We start from the raw sequence: 20,257 nt of genomic DNA on the forward strand, positions 1-20,257 counted from the left end.
TCTGGGAGGAAATGAGTTCAGTTTGCGGAATCACCACTTCTATGAATTTACTTGTTTCTTTTCACTACTTAGTGTTGATGGGCTAGTTTTCATTTTGTCTCCATAATAGCATTTGAGGGAACGTTGGGTTTGTCTCTGCCCCAGCTCCTTGCTGCTAGCACTGGAAGGAGCAGGGATGCAATGACTACTCGGGAAGAGACAGGGAGCAGAATCAGCACACAGCATGGCCCTCCCAGGGAGGAAGGAGACTACAGAGATGAGGAGAAACCGGGCGAAATGTATAGGGAAGTAAAGCGGAAGCTGGGGGCAGCTTCTTTTTTAAGAATGTGTTTATAAAAAGTCATTGTACTTGAGAATCTATTCTTTGTGCATATATGTCCATGAATGTATCCTTTTTATTTTGACCACATCTTGCCGCCTTCTGGGAAGCAGTATGTACTGACCCTCCTCTTCATCTTGCCCCTAGTAGAAGTTCCCTTTCTCTGTCCCAGCCCTTTCCAGCTGCGGCAGCAGGCATCTGGACAGGGACAAATTAAAAATTCCTTAAAATGCTGTTATGAAAACAAAATGAAAACTGGCAAACTAAAAGTTTACATAAATTTTTAAAAGCTATTAAAACTATCCCATCCAATGTGAATTTTTGTAAACTTTATAAATAGTTCAAAGCAACAAGAAAATTTGGCAAATTGGCCTTGTGGAAAGTTGGCTTTCTGCATTTGACTTTTGGCAAATTGACCTAGAACCAGTCTTGAAGAATTAACACACATTCACCTAGCAAAAATGGGATAGGGCATTCCAAGTACAGAGACAAGATCAGAAGAAATAAGTTTGGCAGAAACAGGTACATTTATTTATTCACCAAATATTTTAGAGCACAGAACCTGCCCTTGTGAAGTGAACAGTTGTACCCTCATGAAGCTTATGTTGTCTCTTTTGTATAAATGCCTGCCAAATCATTGGTTTCAACTCTCTCTCTCTCCAGAGAGAAACTTTTTAGATATTGGATATAAATTGTGACAGGGAAGCAGTAGAGATAGAACATAGAATGATTGTAATTGAAATGAAACAAACTAAGCTTTTGTCTGAAAAATCTAGACGAGAACCCAGAAATTGAACAAAATTGCAATAGGAGGATAAAAAGCAGAAATTGAATAAGAAAGCAATAAAGCAAACAAAAATTAATAAGTAGTATCAAGAGCCAGTTTTTATAAAAGTCCATTAAAATAGATGTGTTGGGCAAGTTCTGACTAAGAAAAAAAGATAAAAAGCATAAATGCAAATGCTCTGATGATAAAGGATATATAACCATACATAATGACTAAAAATGTAATGAAAATGACCACTCATAACTGTCATTTAAAAAAAAATCTAGATAGAATGGATTGTTTAAGCCAACCAATGTTTCAGCATTCTAATTTTTTAAATTAATTAATTAATTAATTGGTTGTGTCTGGTCTTCTTTGCTGTGCGCGGGATTTTTCTTGCAGTGAGCGGTGGCTACTCTTCTTTGGGGTGCGCCGGCTTCTCATTTTGATGACTTCTCTTGTTGCGGAGCATGGGCTCTAGGCATGCGGGCTTCAGTAGTTGAGGCACCTGGGCTCAATAGTTGTGGCTCGCGGGCTCTAGAGTGCAGGTTCAGTAGTTGTGGTGCACGGGCTTAGTTGTTCCGTGGCATGTGGGATCTTCCCGGACCAGGGATCGAACCCGTGTCCCCTGCATTGACAGGCGAATTCTGAACCACTGCACCACGCAGGGAAGTCCCTAGCCCAAATTTAAAGCATCTTCTTAATTTAAAAGTTTTTCTCCTCACACATTTTCAGTTACTGGTGAAGGAGTAACAAAAAAATTTCTGCTTGTGAGCCAACACAATTTAGTGGCCATAAGATCCGTCAGAGTAGGCACATAAGGAGAGGAAGTATTTATTGTGCAGTGCTAATTCAGTCATTTCCCTTTATCATTAACATTGTTTGCTGCAGATGGAAAAGGAGTCCTGCATTGGTTAGAGTCAAAAGACACAGTTCCAAAATGACATAATAAGAAAAGTAAGTGAACTAGAATAGCTAACCTTTGACTAAAGTTTCGATTGATGACATAAGTTTTTTAAAAATGCGTTACCGTGAGGCTATAAACAATGGTCAGAAGGGAGAACGGGAACATCTACTTCTGAGTAAGATGAAGTAACAGGGACTATAATCTCCTTTTTACCAGAAACAACCAACAAAAAAAGAACAAAAATATAGGAAACAGTGGTTTTCAAGACACTGGCCATCAGGCAACAAAGGATAGTGATCCCTGAGAGACAGGAAACAGGAACACGATGAGCCCTGTAATTACCCTGCTTACCATCTGAGAGAGTTTTCAGGCCACAGTACTGGGAGGGGGAGCTCAGGAGACTACAGTGGATTCTGTGAGTTGAGGAGATAAATCTGAGAGTCCAGGGGACTAAGATGGCTAGAGTTTTCAGGAAGAGATCTGCAAAGGGTTCCCCTCAGGTGTTCAGCTGAGTAATGATTAGCCCTTGCCTGTGAGGAGACTAGCCTGGGCTGGAGAAATAAACACCTAAATGTGCTGGAGGCAGCAGTGCCTGGTGCTCACGCAGGGAGGAAAATGGTTACCCCTTACATCAGACAGACTGGAAAACCTCAGGATTCACAACACACTGGGTACAGTACACAGAAAGGTCTTGCCTCAGTGGTAGGGAATAAGTGGCTCTAGGCTAATCATTGCTCTGGGCCAATCTAGCAAGATGTGAAAAGGATAAAACTATTTCCAAGTAATTTAACTGCATCCCAGAACAAAGCTCTAGAATATTTAAAAGAACAGAAAAATATACACCACCCAACAAGATAAAATTTACAATATCTGCTAGTTAATAAAAACTTCCATGCAAAGAAGCAGGAAAATATGGGAACCATAATGGGAAAACAAGTCAATTAATTGAAACTGACCCTAAAGATTTAATGCAATCTCAGTCATAATTCCAGCAGGCTCTTCTGCAGAAATTGATAAACCGATTTTAAAATTCATATTGAAATGTAAAAGACTTAGAATAGCCAAAACAACTTTGAAAAAGAACAAAGTTGGAGGACCAACACTACTTAATTTAAAGATTAATATAATGCTGTAATCAAGACAGTGTGGTACTAGTGTAAAGAGAGAAATAGATCAATGGAACAAAATAGAGTCCAGAAGCAGACCCATAATTTTATGGACAACTGATTTGCAGTTTATTTTGACAAGTGGTGAGGAGAAAAAAAGGAACCTCAATCCATATTTTACACCATTTGCAAAAATTCACTCAAAGTGGATCATAGACCTAAATGAAAAACCTAAAACTATAGAACTTCTAGAAGAAAACATAGGAGAGAACATTTTTGCTGATTTAGATTAAGCAAAGATTTCTTAGATACATCACTGAAAGCAAGATCTATGAAAGAAAAAATATGTGTTTATAGGTCTATTGGATTCCTTCTCGATGTGTCCTCATATGGTCTTTTCACTATGCTGGTGTCTCTCTCTGGACAGCAGCCAGATTAGGTTAGGACCCACCCTAATGGACTCCTTTAAATTTAATCACCTCTTAAAAGTCTCTGTCTCCAAATATAATGTCATATTCTGAGGTATGGGGCATAGGACTTCAACATATGAATTTTAGGAGAATACAGTTCAGCTCATAACACTGTATACACGCTTGTACATAAAAGTGTAGCAGCTTTATTAGTAATAGCTTCAAATCTGAAAACAACCCAGATGTCTATAAACATGAATAGATAAAACTGTGGTATAGCTATATAAGGTACTACTACTACTCAGCAATAAAAAGGAGTGAATTGTTGATATATACTATAGCATGGGTGAATCTCACAATAATTATGCTGAGTGAAAAAAAACGACCAAAAAAAGAATACACGTTTTATGACTACATTTATTTAAAATTCTAGGAAATGCAGAGTAATCTATAGTGGCATTAGGAGATCAGTGGTTTCCTGAGGATCTGGGTTTTAGGATTACACAGGGAATGGAGGAAACTTTGGGGGGTGATAGACATGTTCATTATCTTGATTATGATGCTAGTTTCATGGGTGTGTACATATATCAGAACTCATAAAGGTGCACACTTTAAACATATGTAGTTTATGGTATGTCAATTATGCCTCAATAAAACTCTTTAAAAAGTTGTAACTAAAAGCATAGTAAAACCACTCTCTTTTGGAGGTCAAATTTCTACAATTCTCAAGTCTCTGGTGCGTAGACATGCACCCAGAAAGTTGAAAAACATGCTAGAGTGGCTTTGACAAAGCTATAGCACTCTAGCTTAGCAGAGTTAAGTAAATTCCTTCCTTCCTAGGTGAACTTAGAAACCCTCATTCAGAGCCTGCTTGATTTCACTAAACAAACAACTTCAATTAAGCTTGATAAGCTGTAAAAAATATTTGAAAGGAGGAAGTGGCATCCACCTATTTAATGCAGTGTCAGTAAGAAGTGCAGTGCCAGTACAATAGGAAGAGAAAAGAAATTTGAAAAATACTTAGAATTTCACTCTGCAAATACTGACTGGTGATAAGTATTCACTGAGGTAACTGAAGATGGTATCTTTTGTTTAATAAGGCAGGTAAAAATATAGTAGACTGTAGAAAAATTTCTTACAAAAATGAGGTGAAAAATGTTCTAGATATTGAAGAGGTAATTTTCAGTTATGTGAAAATCCGTGAAAGTAGATACCTTGCTGACTCACAACAAAGTGCCTTTGAGGAAAGTCATAAAAATTATAGAAAACATTGGATTCAAACTAAGTCAAACATTCAAAAGAATGCAAAAGAATATTCCAGCATTAAAAGTAAAATGGTGGCATATTCACTCCAGTCTTTCTCCTTTACAAACATTCCTGTTTCTTTGGTTTCCTAAAGTGCTCTGGGTGTTTAAATTGACAGAGAAGAAAGAACAAGTCAATGTTTATGGCCCCAAGATCTGGTTTCCAGTCAATTCACATATGGCTCAGAATGCTAATAATTGAAAGTTGATCTCTTTTGACTCCTTGCCAACTTTATGACTTAAACATATTCTTTGACCATAAATCTTGTCCTTTCAGGGACAGTTCTGGAATTAGGCTCAGAATTGTGGCAGCATAACTCTTCCTTACTGAAAATTACACTCCGCTGTTTAAAGCATTTTATTGTGCTAAACCTAGAATGAAAAATTTTGAAAGATCGTGTTTCTAGGAACCACTAAAGAAGAAATGGTCCTTTCAGTGATATCGCTGAGAGCCACTGAAAGCACACTTCAACAAACTGAAATAAAAGCTTCCTTACGTTAATTCCAGAAAAGCAAGAGAGCTAAGGAGATCGGTGCATTACAGCAGAATCCACCCAGGCACGGCCCAGGGAGACAGGACTCAGTCCAGCTGTATGGGAAGCTCCCATGCTCATCTCTCACAGCTCAACTAGTCAGCATAGAGCCCAAGGAAATGGATGTTATTGTTGGGGTGCTCTGTATAGCGTGCTGGCAGTAGTGGGATTTCCTCTGGAATAAGCCTGTGGCGAGTTGGATGTTTCTTCTGGCTACATTGCTCTTTACGGCCTATAATCCAAGATAGTTTCCTTAGCATTCCAAAAAGCTACCTAATATACTGCAATAAATCCCTTTCTTCTTAAACTAGATAGAGTGGATTTTGTTATTTGCAAAACATCCTGCAACTATGAACCCCACCAGTAATTGTTGCCATTTTAAGGAATAAGCTTAGCCACTGTAGAAAAGTGACTCCAAGTACAGTGGCTTAAATGGTTTAGAAGCTTCCTTTCTCTTCATATCACGACTCAAGATGGGTCATTGGGTTGTGCTCTACAGAGACATCAGAGGATCCAGGCTGTCTGTCTGCTGTCTGCTCCATTTGGCTTTTCTCTCTGGCTCTAAGGTGTTTGCTCCAGTTGTCTTCAGCTGCACTGCTCTGTATCCACATTCCTGGCCATGGGAAGGAAAAAGAGAAAACATGAGGGACAACAGCTTTATTTTGAAGGACATGAGGCAGAAGTTGCTGCTAAAACCAAGTAGCTAAAACCATGACTCAAAGCCTCTTGAAAATTCAAGGGAAGATGGAAATTGTAATGTCTAACTGGAGTGGCCATTAGCCTCCCCAAAAACTTGCTGGGTGTGGGGAGTTCTCTTAGTAAAAGAAGGAAAGACTGGATATGGGGAAAATTCCAAAACTTTACTCAAGAGTAAAATGCATCACGCTTTTGAAACCTCAGAGGTCCCCTGCAGATAGGCTCTTGCTCTAACCCTTCTCCCAAAGAAAGGATACCTGAAAGAGCAGCACAGCAGTGGAAATATCAGAAAACATTTTTCTCAGCCCCTCTATCTAAGTAGCAATGTAACAGTGAAATATGTCCATGGTTATTTTGACTCTGAATAAAACAGAAATAAAACATCTGGGTTTTAAGACATACCAGCTCCCTCGTTGAATGTAGTAAGTACCTGTTATACGTCTACCGTGTAAAATACAGACGTCAGTGAGACACCTTTGGCCGCTGCCTTTCTGATGCTTACATTCTGGGATGGAAGATGTACACTAAAAAGTTTATTGTGAATTGATTAATTATGATGAATGCTTCAAGGAAATAAAGGGGGATATAAGTATGTATATAAATACAGGAAGTTGACCTAGGCTGCAGAGATTAGGAATGCATTTTCTTCTTAAAGTGATTTTTATCTGCAAAAACTTACGTACAGATTTACTAGTAAAATAAATTTATCTCTGCTAGTTGGAAAATTGTTTACAGACCATCCTATTTCACTCTTTGGTTATAATTAGATTTTTAAAATATGTATTAAAATTAAAAATATGTATTAATTTAACTTTTTGAATAAGTACTCATTTACCTGATTTAAACATCAGCAGGTATAAAAAAGTAAATAGCTAAGATTTTCCCTTATATTCTTGACCTCAGTCAGCCTGTTCCCATAGCCCCTCAAAGAGTGCCCACTTTTATTGGTTTCTTATCCTTAACAAGGTTTTTTATTTATATGCAAGCCAATACAAATAAATTATTATTTTCCTTCTTCAAGTACAGATAATAACATACTATACACATTTTATATCAAATAACATACTATACACATATATCAAAAGAGTTCCAAGCTATATTAAGTGAAAGAAGCAAGCTTCTTATATTGATATAAAATATACTTTTGGGCTTCCTAGGTGGCGCAGTGATTAAGAATCCGCCTGCCAATGCAGGGGACACAGATTCGATCCCTGCTCCAGGAAGATCCCACATGCCACGGAGCAACTAAGCCCGTGTGCCAAAAAAAAAATAAAATAAAATAAAATATACTTTTTACACTAGGTTATAGGATTCCACTTTATAGATATATTAGTAGTATATTTAGTCAATCCCCTATTGGTGAGTTTTTATGTTGCTGTCAGTATGTTGCTTCAGTACTTCAATTGATAATTTTAAAATGTCATTTTATTCCTATGTGTTTGTATCTATAGGATAAATCCCTAGCCTATTTGGGATTTATCTTGGGTTATGATGTAAGGTATAGATCAGGCCATATTTTTTCCCCTCATGGCTTCCTGGTTGTTCCCAGATGATTCATTGATGGTACCTCTTTTCCTCACTGCTCTGAGGTATCACATTTATTATATAGTAAAGCTCCATTATATATTTAGTTCTGTTTCTGACTATATTCTCTTGCATTGGTCTGTTTGACTATTCATGTGTTAGTATGCTTTATTAATTACTGAGGCTTTATCTGACAAGGAAAATCTCCCACTAAATACTCTCCTTTTGCAGAGATTCTTGACTTTTGTTTTTGTATTTCCATATAAATTTTAAAATCAATTGGTCTAGTTCTGAAAAAAGTAAAACCTAGATTTTAGTTTTATTCAAATCACATTAAATTTACAAATTAACTTAGGGCAGATTAACGTCCTTATGATGTTAAATCTTCCTATTCAAAATGCCTTTCCATTCATTTAAGACTTCGTTTGGTCTTTCAAACAATGTTTTAAAATTTTTTCATTATACTGTTAGGCCTTGAACATTTCTTTTAGCCCTTTGACTTAGAAATGGGGTCTTCCATTATATTTTTAATTAATATTGGGTATCTGAAAATTTTTGTGTATTAATTTTGCACCTTCCAATTTACTGAATTTTTTGTTTGTTTATAGTAGTGTTTCATTTGACTTCCTTGGGTTTTCCAGGTATGTTGTCATATGATCTGCATATAGTGATAATTTTATCTCCTTTTTAATTTTCATGTCTCTAATTTTTTTCTCTTGTGTGATTGCATTGGCTTATACTTCTCTTTCAGTGTTAAATAACAGTGGTAATAGGACCATTCTTGCTTGTTTCTGTGTGGGGATGCTCTTGTGTTTCTCTCTTAAATATAATACTGATTTTGGCTGAAATGAAAATATTTTAATATTTAAAGAAGTATCTATTGATAAATACTTTCTTAAGAATTTTGTCAAGAATGCCTTTCTAGCACATATGGAGATGATCATGTGATTCTTCTTATGCCTACTAATCGATAGATTATAACAATAGATTAGTAAATTTTCTAATATTGAACTTCCTTTGCAGACATGATAAATCCTGCTTACAAATGATATGTTATTATTTTTGATGTGCTGCTGGACTTAGTCTTCTTCAGTATTCATACATGAGATTGGATATATTTTTTTCTTATATGTACTTTGGCAGATTTTACCATCAGTGTCCTGCTTGTTTCAAAAAAGAACCAGAAGTTCTTTTTCTATACTCTAAAATAGTTTCAGAAAGCCTTGGGAATATCTGTATTTTGGAGGTCTTGTAGAATTCCTGTGAGAAATCATTTCTACCTGGTGTTTCAACTGGGAAAAATGGGCAGTAGGAGGTAGTAGGTCTTTGATGAATTTCTCTGTTTCTTTTATGGAAATTTTGCTGTTTAGATTTTATTTCTTTTCTAAGGTTTTGATATTTTTGTTCTTGAGAATAGTCCAATTTATTAATACTTTGTCTTTTCATTTTTGTGGTTATTTCTCCTTATCACTTAGATTATTAGCACATTAGAAATTTTTTTCTTGACTAAGTTAGCTAGCAGTTTATCCACTTAATTGACTCTTCAAAGTACCAGGTTTTTAGTTCTTGTTTTCTAACTTCTTAAGTTCTGCTTTTATCTTTATTGATTCCTTCCTTTGGCTTTTTTCATTTTGTTTTGTTTCTTTTATAACTTCTTAAAATGAATGCTGAATTTGTGTATTTTAAGTCTTTCATGTTTATAGTAGAACTATTTTAAGGCTATGATTTTTCTCGGAATTGCTTTAGTAATGTGTAGTTTTCTTATTTTTCTTTTAGGTGTTCTGCAATTTTAGTTTAGAATTTTCCTCGAGTCGAAAGTTTTTTAAGTGTTTTAAAAAATTCCAGCAGATATAGCTTTCTATTTTCTGATTTTATTGTTAATTTGTAGTATTGCCTATTGATCAGAGAATGTTGTTTGTACCATTTCTACTTTTTATAATGTACTGAATTTTTTTTTTTTTGATATTAGTGTATCATCAGTTTCTGTGAATGTCTCATGGGCACTTAAACAGAAGGTATAATCTCCTTTTTTTAGGATACAGACTGTGATATTTATAATCAGATTGGTTTAATTAATTGTGTCATCTAGGTTTTCTATATCATATTCTTAGTTAATTTTTTTCCCTCCTGTCTGTCATGGCCTAAGAGAGATGAATTAAAGTTTCTTATTGTTAGTAGGTTTTTATTTCTCCTTGTGTATCCTCTTATAATTTGGTACATAAATAGTCATAAATATATCTTTACTGTGAATTACCCTTGGTATTATTACTCTTTGCTTCATTTAATGCTTTTTAACCTGAGTGTTTTACCTTCTCTGATAGTGGATGGAAACCCTTGCTTTCTCTTTTCCTCCCTTCCCCTCCCCTCCCCTCTCCTTCCTTTCTTTTTTTCCTTTCTTCCTTCCCCAGAGTGTATCAGCCTCTGGAAAATTTTGCCCCACCCCAGAAATGTATCTTCACCCAGCTTGTGCTATAACTGAGTCTTCAAAAGCTCATTCTACCATTCTTGTCAGTCAGGCTGCTTTAGGATGGTGGGGAACATGGTAAGAATAGTGAATTCCATAAATATGTTTCCATTGCCTCACTTCTTTTGCTATGAAGTGAGTTTCTTGATCACAAGCAGTGCTGTGTGCAATACCATGCTGGTGGATAAGGCATTCTATAAATCCATGGGTTGTAGTTTCGGCAGAAGTATTGCATGCAGAAAGGGCAAATCCATATCTAGAGTAAATATATATTCCAGTAAAAGAGCGAAACGTCCCTTTCATGCTGGATGTCATACCGTGTAATCAACCTGCCACCAAATAGCTGGCTAATCACCCCAGGGAATGGTGCCATATTAGATACTCAGTGTTAGTCTCTGCTGCCAGCAGATTGGATACTCAGCAGTGGCCATAGCCAGGTTGGCCTTAGTGAGTAGAAGTCTGTGGTGCTGATGCATGACCTCCATTCCTGCAGCCATAGCCACCTTGTTCATGAGCCCACTACGCAGTGATGGGGTAGCTGGGGAAAAAGACTGACTGATATCTGTAAAATGGGTCATCTTATCCCCTTAATTATTAACAGTTTTTCTCTGCTGAAGTCACCCTTTGGTGAGTATTCACATGGGATACAGGTATCTTCATGGGGATTTTTGTTCATTCAGAGAGCTCTATCCCCATACCTTTCCACCAGATTTCCTTGTCACCAGTTTTTCAGTCATATTCTTACCAAGTTCTTGACCAACCAGGCAGCCCATGAATCTATGTACAGTTGCACATCTGGCCATTTCCCCTTCCAAGGAAAGTGAACAACCAGATGCACAGCTCAACGTTCTGCCCACTGGGAGGATTTTTATTCACTGCTGTCCTTCAGGGATATCCCAGAAAGGGGCTGTAGTGCTGCAGCTGTCCACTTTCAGGTGGTGCTTGCATTCTTCTGCAGAACCATCTGTCAGCCAGGCCTGAGTCTTCTTTTCCTCTGTCAGCTGATTGTAGGCAAGCACCGGTGCCGGCTGCGAGCGAGAAGGCAGTGTTGCAGAAGGCCTGTTTTCTCTTTTCTTCATTTTGCTTTCTGTATGTGATTCCACTGAGATAAGAAAGGTTTGCCATTTTGTTCTATTAGTTTTGTGATTATAGCTTCATTTAATATTTTTAGTTCTTCATAAACTTAGACATTGTCTGTTCTATGAACAATAATAGAAACTAAAATCTTTCCTATTTTTCCTCCTTTCCCTAGCTTGTCTCCATCACCTGGCTTTATAATTTACCTTTGTATTGTTAAATATTAATACAGATATTACATAGAATGTCATCTTTAAATGATATCCTTTTACTACAGATACTACACAAGGGAATCTACGTACTTTTCCTCCCACATTTCCCCCCATTTTCTTCCAGTTTTTGTTAGTGGTATAATTTCTATTTTGTTAAGACATGCAATATTTATGTTGTATGTCACTCTAATCTCCACACTTGTTTTAGTCTTAGTTCTACAGTTAAGTATATTAAAACTCATGGCCAGTCCTTTGTATTTAGAAGTTTATTCAGGGAAGAATGGGAACAATATTCTCTAAATTCTTGCATGTTGTAATCTGTTGTCTGTAGCCTGTACATTTAAAGCCCTGTTTGATTTGATGTTAAATCCTCAGTTCTTGCTTTCTTTCCTTCAGTGTTTTTTAGATTTTTTTTATGTTTTCTGGTGATGAATATTGCTCTGGAGAAATCCAAGATCACCTTGATTATTTCATTCTTTATAACATACTTGCTCTTTTTGCTTGATTGCCAAAAGAGTTCTTTATCTTTGAAGATAGGCAGATATACTAGATTATGTCTCCATGTTCACTATTTTGGGTGCATTCACACAAAATGGTGAAGGCACAGTCTGTGGCCTTTCATTATATAGAGTTTACTTGAATTATGTCTTTAAATATTTGTTCTGTTCCATCATTTAGATTTTCTTAAGGATTCTAGTTATGTATATGTTGGATCTCCTATATCTGTCATCTATAGCTCTCATTTTCTCTCAGTCCTTCTTAGTTTATCCTTTGTTTTTATTGTACTGTATTTGCTGTTCTCATTTTATCTTCTATATCCCTTTTATATTTCCCATAATATGGTGCCCTTGAGCTGTTTTTGGTCTTATTCTAATTTCTGTGGTGGTTTTATTTTATTCCTCTACCTCTCCCCTCAGTTCTTACAGCTCATGCTTCATCTTCTCTTCTTCAACATTTACTTTTTTAGTATTTTTGCTTTGTGGCTTTTTCTTATAGAGGAGCTTGTTTTTCTTAATTCATGGCAAACGTTTACATTCACAACTTTATATGCTCTGTGGCAGTGTTGCTCTGGTGAGTGGTTTTCCTCTGTTGATAAATTTGTGGCTTTATTCCTTGTTTTTATAGCATCTTTGTATTGATAAATATCAGCTCTTTGCAAAACTTTCCCAAGGTGGGAAGACGCCAGGACAATCTTCCACACTAGGTGTTTTTAACGAAACAAAGACTGTCCACTTATTAGCTGACACTAAGCTTCCTGTGAGTATAGCTTATCTGTATGTTTTTTCACTATATCCGATTCTGTATTTCTCTGAATGAACCACGTTTAAGGGGGCTTCTTTTGATAGCTCTCTGTTCTTGCACCATGTGGGTTCAGACAAGAAACTATAGTTTCTGCCCCTCAGAATGTGTCTCTGGAGGTGTTTATGTTTGTTTGTTTGTGAATTTCTGATATTTGCCACTGCTATACTCTTGTCTCCTGAGCTTTATTCTACTTCCTCCCATGGGGCTTCATGCATACTCAGTTGCTTTTGGCAGAATTTACAAATATTTTGGAGTCTGAGCTCCTGGTTCCATCAAACATAGTTCTGAATTTTTGTTTCCTGTTCTCCCCACTGCGTTTGGATGTGTTAGAGGAATAAAGGGGAACTACTGAGTATATGCAGCACTGTTCCTATAGGATCTCGGGATTCTTTTTTTCAATTGCTCAGGAAGGAATCTAATGATTCTGACACTGATTGGAGATTTTATATATAAACCTACATTGCTTCCATGTATTGAGTCATTTATGGATGAGGTTATGAGAATAATTTGTAGGCATCCAGTTTTATGTGCTTTAAGCAAAATCAAGTAAAAACATCAGGAAATTATAAACTCAATAAAATAAGATTGAGCTCATGAATCCAATGTTTTCAAGAGAAAGATGGACTGAAATTTTTTCTGGCAATAATTCTTTTCATTTGGTCTTCCGTGTTCTCTTTCCAAAATGCAAAAAAAAAAAAAGCAACCAAGAAATCAAGAAACTATACAGTATCAAGAGATCCATATTAAATCCACATATGGTTTGAAAGCGTTTGAAACCTATAAGCAAAGGCAGATGTGAACATTTTTTGTTTTTTGGTTGACAGTATCAGCATTATTAACTCTGTTGGATGATATTAGAAATACTCTCAGTTACACCCACTAGAATATACCCTTGTACCTTAACACAATACCCCCAAATTGACATTCGCTTTTCCTTTGAGATCCTAAGAACTAGCCCACAGTCCACTTGTCTTGACAGTAGGAGTGGGCAGCTGAAGCCCATTCCAACCCAAATCTTATTCCTTGGTATCTCTGCAGCTGGTCTGGCTACCAGTGGTGTGAGCCAAAGATCTCCAGATGTTTGCTGAGTCCCAGAGTGGCCCTAATTTTTGTAGCTGTTCTGACATTTTGGGCACTTCAAAAAGAAGTTCTGGGTGTATTTCTGTATGTTTATCACTACATTTTTGTATAGGTCACTTTACATTTCTTAGCTCTTAAAATATGAATAATAATGCTTTCCTTGCTAGTTTCACAAATTCTATTTTACGAGGATGTGAGGGTTAAATGAGCAATGCATGTGAAAGTGCTTTGTAAGCTGTACAATACTAAACAAATAGAAAGAGCATTATCTAATTTTGTTTGGCAGTAGATAGAAGGGGGGAGGTAGCACAAAACCACTTATCCTGTAATGTCAGTGATGGAAGCCAGTGGAGGAGAGCACACAATAAGCTTCTAAAAATTCTGTTTAATTTTCTTCATTCAGTTACATACTTCCAAGTGCAAAGTGTCCAAGTCTCTCTTAATTATGCGTCAGGACTGGCAGTGTAGCTTGACATTTATCTATACACCTGGCCTGGAGAGACTACTAATCCCAACTATATTCTTAGACTTGCTTTCCTGAGTGACTTTTTAATCAACACATTGGCACCAGCTGTGGCTGCAAAAACATTCAAAGGAGCCGTATTTAAATGCTTTAAACTCTAGTGAGTAGAGTTTTTATTGGACCTAACAAAACTATTGCCACATGCAATGTATGATACCAAGACAAACTTTTGAACAAACTTTTAAACACCGTGTATGTAAAAGATTTTTTTAAATCTTGTGAATTTTGGTAGTTTGACTCTGATCATCATGTCCTTGGAATCTTGATTCTGATTTTCAGCACCAATTGGATTATAATTCAAATAGGCATAACATGTGGGTGAAATTTTTCTGTGGCACCAGACTTGGGCTGCACTGATTTGACGCTGAACATCTACCAAGTTTCTGAGAAAATGCCCTCTAGTTAGACAGCCCTCTCTGTTCCCTGTTAAGGGTACTCTGCCCTGTGTTTTAGAAACAGGGTTGACTCCCACACTAGGACAGAAGCATTGGATTGGACTTGCACATAGAAACTGGGAGTCCTGCAGAATCGTAGGCTTTTAGATTCCCCTCAGATCATTTGTGGGATGAGGTGAGAGTGCACCAAGAAAGCTAGCTTTCAAGACGTGCAAGGCCGTGAACTGCTAGCCCCCAGACGTCCCCTTGAACCACGCACAAAGGGAACAAAGACAACTCAGACTCAGTATGCAGCCATTCATTTTCTAGAATTAAAGTTATAGATCAGGGTATTTTGATAACACCGCATTTACCACTGTGAGTCAGGCGGTGTGCTGACCGCTCGGCGCATGTACCTTATATAACAACTGTGTGACGTGATCGTAGTCATCCCCCCTGCACGCATCACAGACACAGTGCATGAGCGACTCTTAAGGTCTGTCTACAGAGCTTGTTTTCTTAATCATGATGTTCCCCGGTTCTTTCCTCCAAGCGTGCCGTATATGGTTTTAATTTAGGCTTTGTCATATTGTGGCATGGCAGAAATTCATCACTTTTCTTTCAAAAATTTAAGAAATATACAGCTTTGAGTAAATACATATGGACAATGTGGACATTTGGAGAACAAATGCTGACTTTCAGACTTCGTGCTGGTATTTTACTTGAAGCACTCTTCTGAGATACATAGATATGTATGACATTATCTTCTGAGATATATATTTATATAACATTAGGCCAAAGTTGAATTCTCCTAACTCCCAGTGGATGACAGCATTTCTCAAACATCCTTTTGGCACAGAAATATGCTGAACTCAGGAGAATATCTAAGACGAAAAATGTGGACAAAGAACCACCCTAAGTTTGTGCTGACCCAAGGCAGTTGTTTATTGTCATCTCATCTAACCAAACACGTTCCTCCTAGAAATGCAGTCAATTCTTTAGGTGAAAAGAATTTCTGAATCCTGTACTTGCACACCAGCAGCCTCTTAAGGATAGAAATCTCAATTTGCTCACAACTCATGCAGTGACGGTTCAGTCTCTGCATGAGCTTAGCTGCTCTCTATCATGGTATATTGAGGGTAACTTGAGTTTGAAAACTAATGGCAGTTTTACTGATTTTATATTTGAAAGGGACATGAGGTAGTTATAAATGTTATTTTTTAATCTTATAGAGTTGCTGTGTTCCTACATGTAATCCGATTGACTTGAAATAAGATTTCTCATAAGTAATATTTAATTTTATTTGATTTACTGTATATTTTCAGTTCAGTGTTGACATCTGTTGAAGGTCACTAGTCACGTGGATATATGCAGACATATTCTTGCCTAAAGCTGAGCATATATGAAAGTCAGGCAGCGGCTTAATAAACTGTGGTGCATGCCGCCAGATGATTTCTTTCCTGAAGTGGATTTGAGAGGGCATTTCTGTGTTCTTTTACCATATGCATGTTAAATATAAGGCTCGTACGATCTATATCCAGATGTGGAGATCGCAAGGTCTTGCTAATGATTAAAATATAATTGCGTTTCAATGGATGTTTCCTATTCTTTTGGTCATCAATAATATTTTTGGTTATCATTTGATAGGCAGGTCATCTTACCCCCATAACTGACTTTGGAAATGGAAGCAATTCTGCCATTTAAAAAAACAGGAAGGAAGACCTGAACTCCTATACATTTAAAAAGTTACAGTATTTTTGTCTTAAGCAAAAAAAAAAAAAAAATTGTGTAACTATTTCTGGCGATACGCCATGACTATATGTACCAAAAACAATACAGGCATACCTTGTTTTATCATACTTTGCTTTATTGCATTTTTCAGATATTGCATTTTTTACAAATTAAACGTTTGTAGCAACCCTCTGTCAAGCAAGCCTATTAGTGTCAGTTTTCCAACAGGGTTTGCTTACTTTGTGTCTGTGTCACATTTTGGTGACAGAGTATTTCAGAAACTTTTTATATAAAGTCATTGTTATATTTGTTATGGTGATCTGTGATCAGCAATCTTTATGTCACTATTGTAATTGTTCTGGGATGCTGTGAGCCGGTGCACTCATGGAAGAGGGTGATCTTAATTATCTGTTCTATCTGCTTTACCAATGGGACATTTCTTTGTCTCTCTCCCTCTTCTCAGGCCTCCCTATTCCCTGAGATACAACAATTGAAAACTAGACCAATCAATAGCCCTACAATGACCTCTGAGTGTTCAAGTGAGAGGAAGAGCCACACATCTCTCACGTTAAATCAAAAGGCAAAAATGATTGAGCTTAGTGAGGAAGGCATGTCAAAAGCTGAGATGGGCTGAAAGGTAGGCCTCTTGCACCAAACAGTTTGCCAAGTTGTGAATGCAAAGGAAATGTTCTTGAATGAAATGAGAAGTGCTACTGCAGTGAACACACAAATGATGAGAGAGTGAAAAAGTCTTACTTCTTGTATGGAGAAAGTTTTAGTGGTCTGCATAGAAGATCAAATCAGCTACGATATTCCCTTAAGCCAAAGTCTCATCCAAAGCCCGGCCTTAACTCTCTTCAGTTCTGTGAAGGCTGAGAGAGCTGTGAAAGTTGCAGAAGAAAGTTTGAAGTTAGCAGAGGTTGGTTCATGAGGTTTAAGGAAAATAGCCATCTCCATTACATAAAGTGCAAAGTGAAGCAGCAAGTGCTGATGTATCCAGAAGACCTAGCTCAGATAATTAATGAATATGACTTCATTAAACAACAGATTTTCAGTGTAGCGGAAGCGGCTTTATATTGGAAGAAGATACCATCTAAGACTCATAGGTAGATAGGAGAAGTCAATGCCTGACTTCAGAGTTTCAAACTACAAGCTGACTTTCTTGTTAGGGGCTAATGTAGCTGGTGACTTTGAGTTGAAGCCGATGCTCATTTACCATTCTGAAAATCATAGGGTCCTTAAGAAGTAGGCTAAATCTCTGCGCATGCTCTATAAATGGAACAACAAAGCCTAGATGACAGCACATCTGATTACAATATGGTTTACTGAATATTTTAAGCACACTGTTGTGGGAATTCCCTGGCAGTCCAGTGGTTAGGACTTGGCACTTTCAGTGCTGTGGCCTGGGTTCAATCCCTGGTCAGGGAACTAAGATCCCACGAACTGTGCAGTGTGGCCAAAAACAATAACAAACAACAGCAACAACAAAAAAGGTCACTGTTGAGACCTACTGCTCAGAAAAAAAGATTTGTTTCAAAATATGACTGCTCGTTGACAATGTGCCTCATTACCCAAGAGCTCTGATGGGAATGTACAATGAGATTAATGTTGTTTTCATGCCTGCTAACACAATGTCCATGCTGCAGCCCATAGATCAAGGAGTAATTTTGACTTTGATGTCTTTTTTTTTTTTAAGCTCTTTATTGAAGTATAATTGTTTTACACTGTTGTGCCAGTTTCTGCTCTACAACAAAGTGAATCAGCTGTATTTATACATATATCCCCATATCCCCTCCCTCTTGAGGCTCCCTCCCACCTTCCCTATCCCAGCCCTCTAGGTCATCACCAAGCACTGAGTTGATCTACCTGTGTTATGCAGTAGCTTCCCACTAGCCATCTGTTTTACATTTGGTAGTGTATATATGTCAATGCTACTCTCTTACTTCATCCTAGCTTCCCCTTCCCCACCATGTCCTCAAGTCTGTTCTTTACATCAGCGTCTTCATTCTTGCCCTGCCACTGGGTTCATCAGTACCCTTTTTTTAGATTCCATGTATATGCGTTAGCATATGGTATTTGTTTTTCTCTTTCTGGCTTACTTCACTCTGTATGACAGACTCTAAGTTCATCTACCTCACTATAAATAACTCAATTTAATTCCTTTTTATGGCTGAGTAATATTCCATTGTACATATGTGCCACATCTTCCTTATCCATGCATCTGTCAGTGGACATTTAGGTTGCTTCCATGCCCTGGCTATTGTAAGTAGTGCTGCAGTGAACACTGTGGTACATGTATCTTTTTGAATTATGGTTTTCTCAAGGTATATGCCCAGTAATGAGATTCCTGGGTCATATGGTGGTTCTATTTTTAGTTTTTTTTTTTTTTTTTTTTTTTTTTTTTTTTTTATTATTTTATTTTATTTTTTTTTGGGGGGTACACCAGGTTCAATCAACTGTTTTTATACACATATCCCCATATTCCCTCCCTTCCTTGACGCCCCCCCCCCCTCGATTCCCCCCCACCCTCCCTGCCCCAGTCCTCTAAGGCATCTTCCATCCTCGAGTTGGACTCCCTTTGTTATACAACAACTTCCCACTGACTATTTTACGGTTGGTAGTATATATATGTCTGTACTACTCTCCCGCTTCTTCTCAGTTTCCCCTTCACCCCCCGCCCCCTCCCATACCTCGAGTTCTCCAGTCCATTCCCTGTATCTGCTTCCCTGTTCTTGTCACTGAGTTCATCAGTACCATTTTTAGATTCCGTATATGTGAGTTAGCATACAATATTTGTCTTTCTCTTTCTGACTTACTTCACTCTGTATGACAGATTGTAGTTCTATCCACCTCATTACATATAGCTCCATCTCATCCCTTTTTATAGCTGAGTAATATTCCATTGTATATATATGCCACATCTTCTGTATCCATTCATTTGTTGATGGGCATTTAGGTTGCTTCCATGTCCTGGCTATTGTAAAGAGTGCTGCAATAAACATGATGGTACAAGTTTCTTTTGGGATTATGGTTTTCTTTGGGTATATGCCCAGGAGTGGGATGACTGGATCATATGGTAGTTCTATTTGTAGTTTTTTAAGGAACCTCCAAATTGTTTTCCATAGTGGCTGTACCAACTTACAGTCCCACCAACAGTGCAGGAGAGTTCCCTTTTCTCCACACCCTCTCCAACATTTGTTGTTTCCAGACTTTGTGATGATGGCCATTCTGACTGGTGTGAGGTGATACCTCATTGTGGCTTTGACTTGCATTTCTCTGATGATGAGTGATGTTGAGCATCTTTTCATGTGTTTGTTGGCCATCTGTATGTCTTCTTTGGAGAAATGTCTATTTAGGTCTTCTGCCCATTTGTGGATTGGGTTATTTGCTTTTTTGGTATGAAGCTGCATGAGCTGCTTGTATATTTTGGAGGTTAATCCTTTGTCCGTTGTTTCATAGGCAATTATTTTTTCCCATTCTGAGGGTTGCCTTTTAGTCTTGTTTATGGTTTCTTTTGCTGTGCAAAAGCTTTTAAGTTTCATGAGGTCCCATTCGTTTATTCTTGATTTTATTTCCATGATTCTAGGAGGTGGGTCAAAAAGGATGTTGCTTTGATGTATGTCAAAGAGTGTTCTGCCTATGTTTTCCTCTAGGAGTTTGATAGTGTCTGGCCTTATATGTAGGTCTTTAATCCATTTGGAGTTTATTTTTGTGTATGGTGTTAGGAAGTGTTCTAATTTCATTCTTTGACATGTTGCTGTCCAATTTTCCCAGCACCACTTATTGAAGAGGCTGTCTTTTTTCCATTGTATACTCGTGCCTCCTTTGTCAAAGATAAGGTGCCCATATGTGTTTGGGCTTACTTCTGAGTTCTCTATTCTGTTCCATTGATCTTCCTTTCTATTTTTGTGCCAGTACCATACTGTCTT

This window comes from Hippopotamus amphibius, chromosome 1 (assembly GCF_030028045.1).
Source record: "Hippopotamus amphibius kiboko isolate mHipAmp2 chromosome 1, mHipAmp2.hap2, whole genome shotgun sequence".
In the NCBI taxonomy this organism is placed as follows: Eukaryota; Metazoa; Chordata; class Mammalia; order Artiodactyla; family Hippopotamidae; genus Hippopotamus; species Hippopotamus amphibius.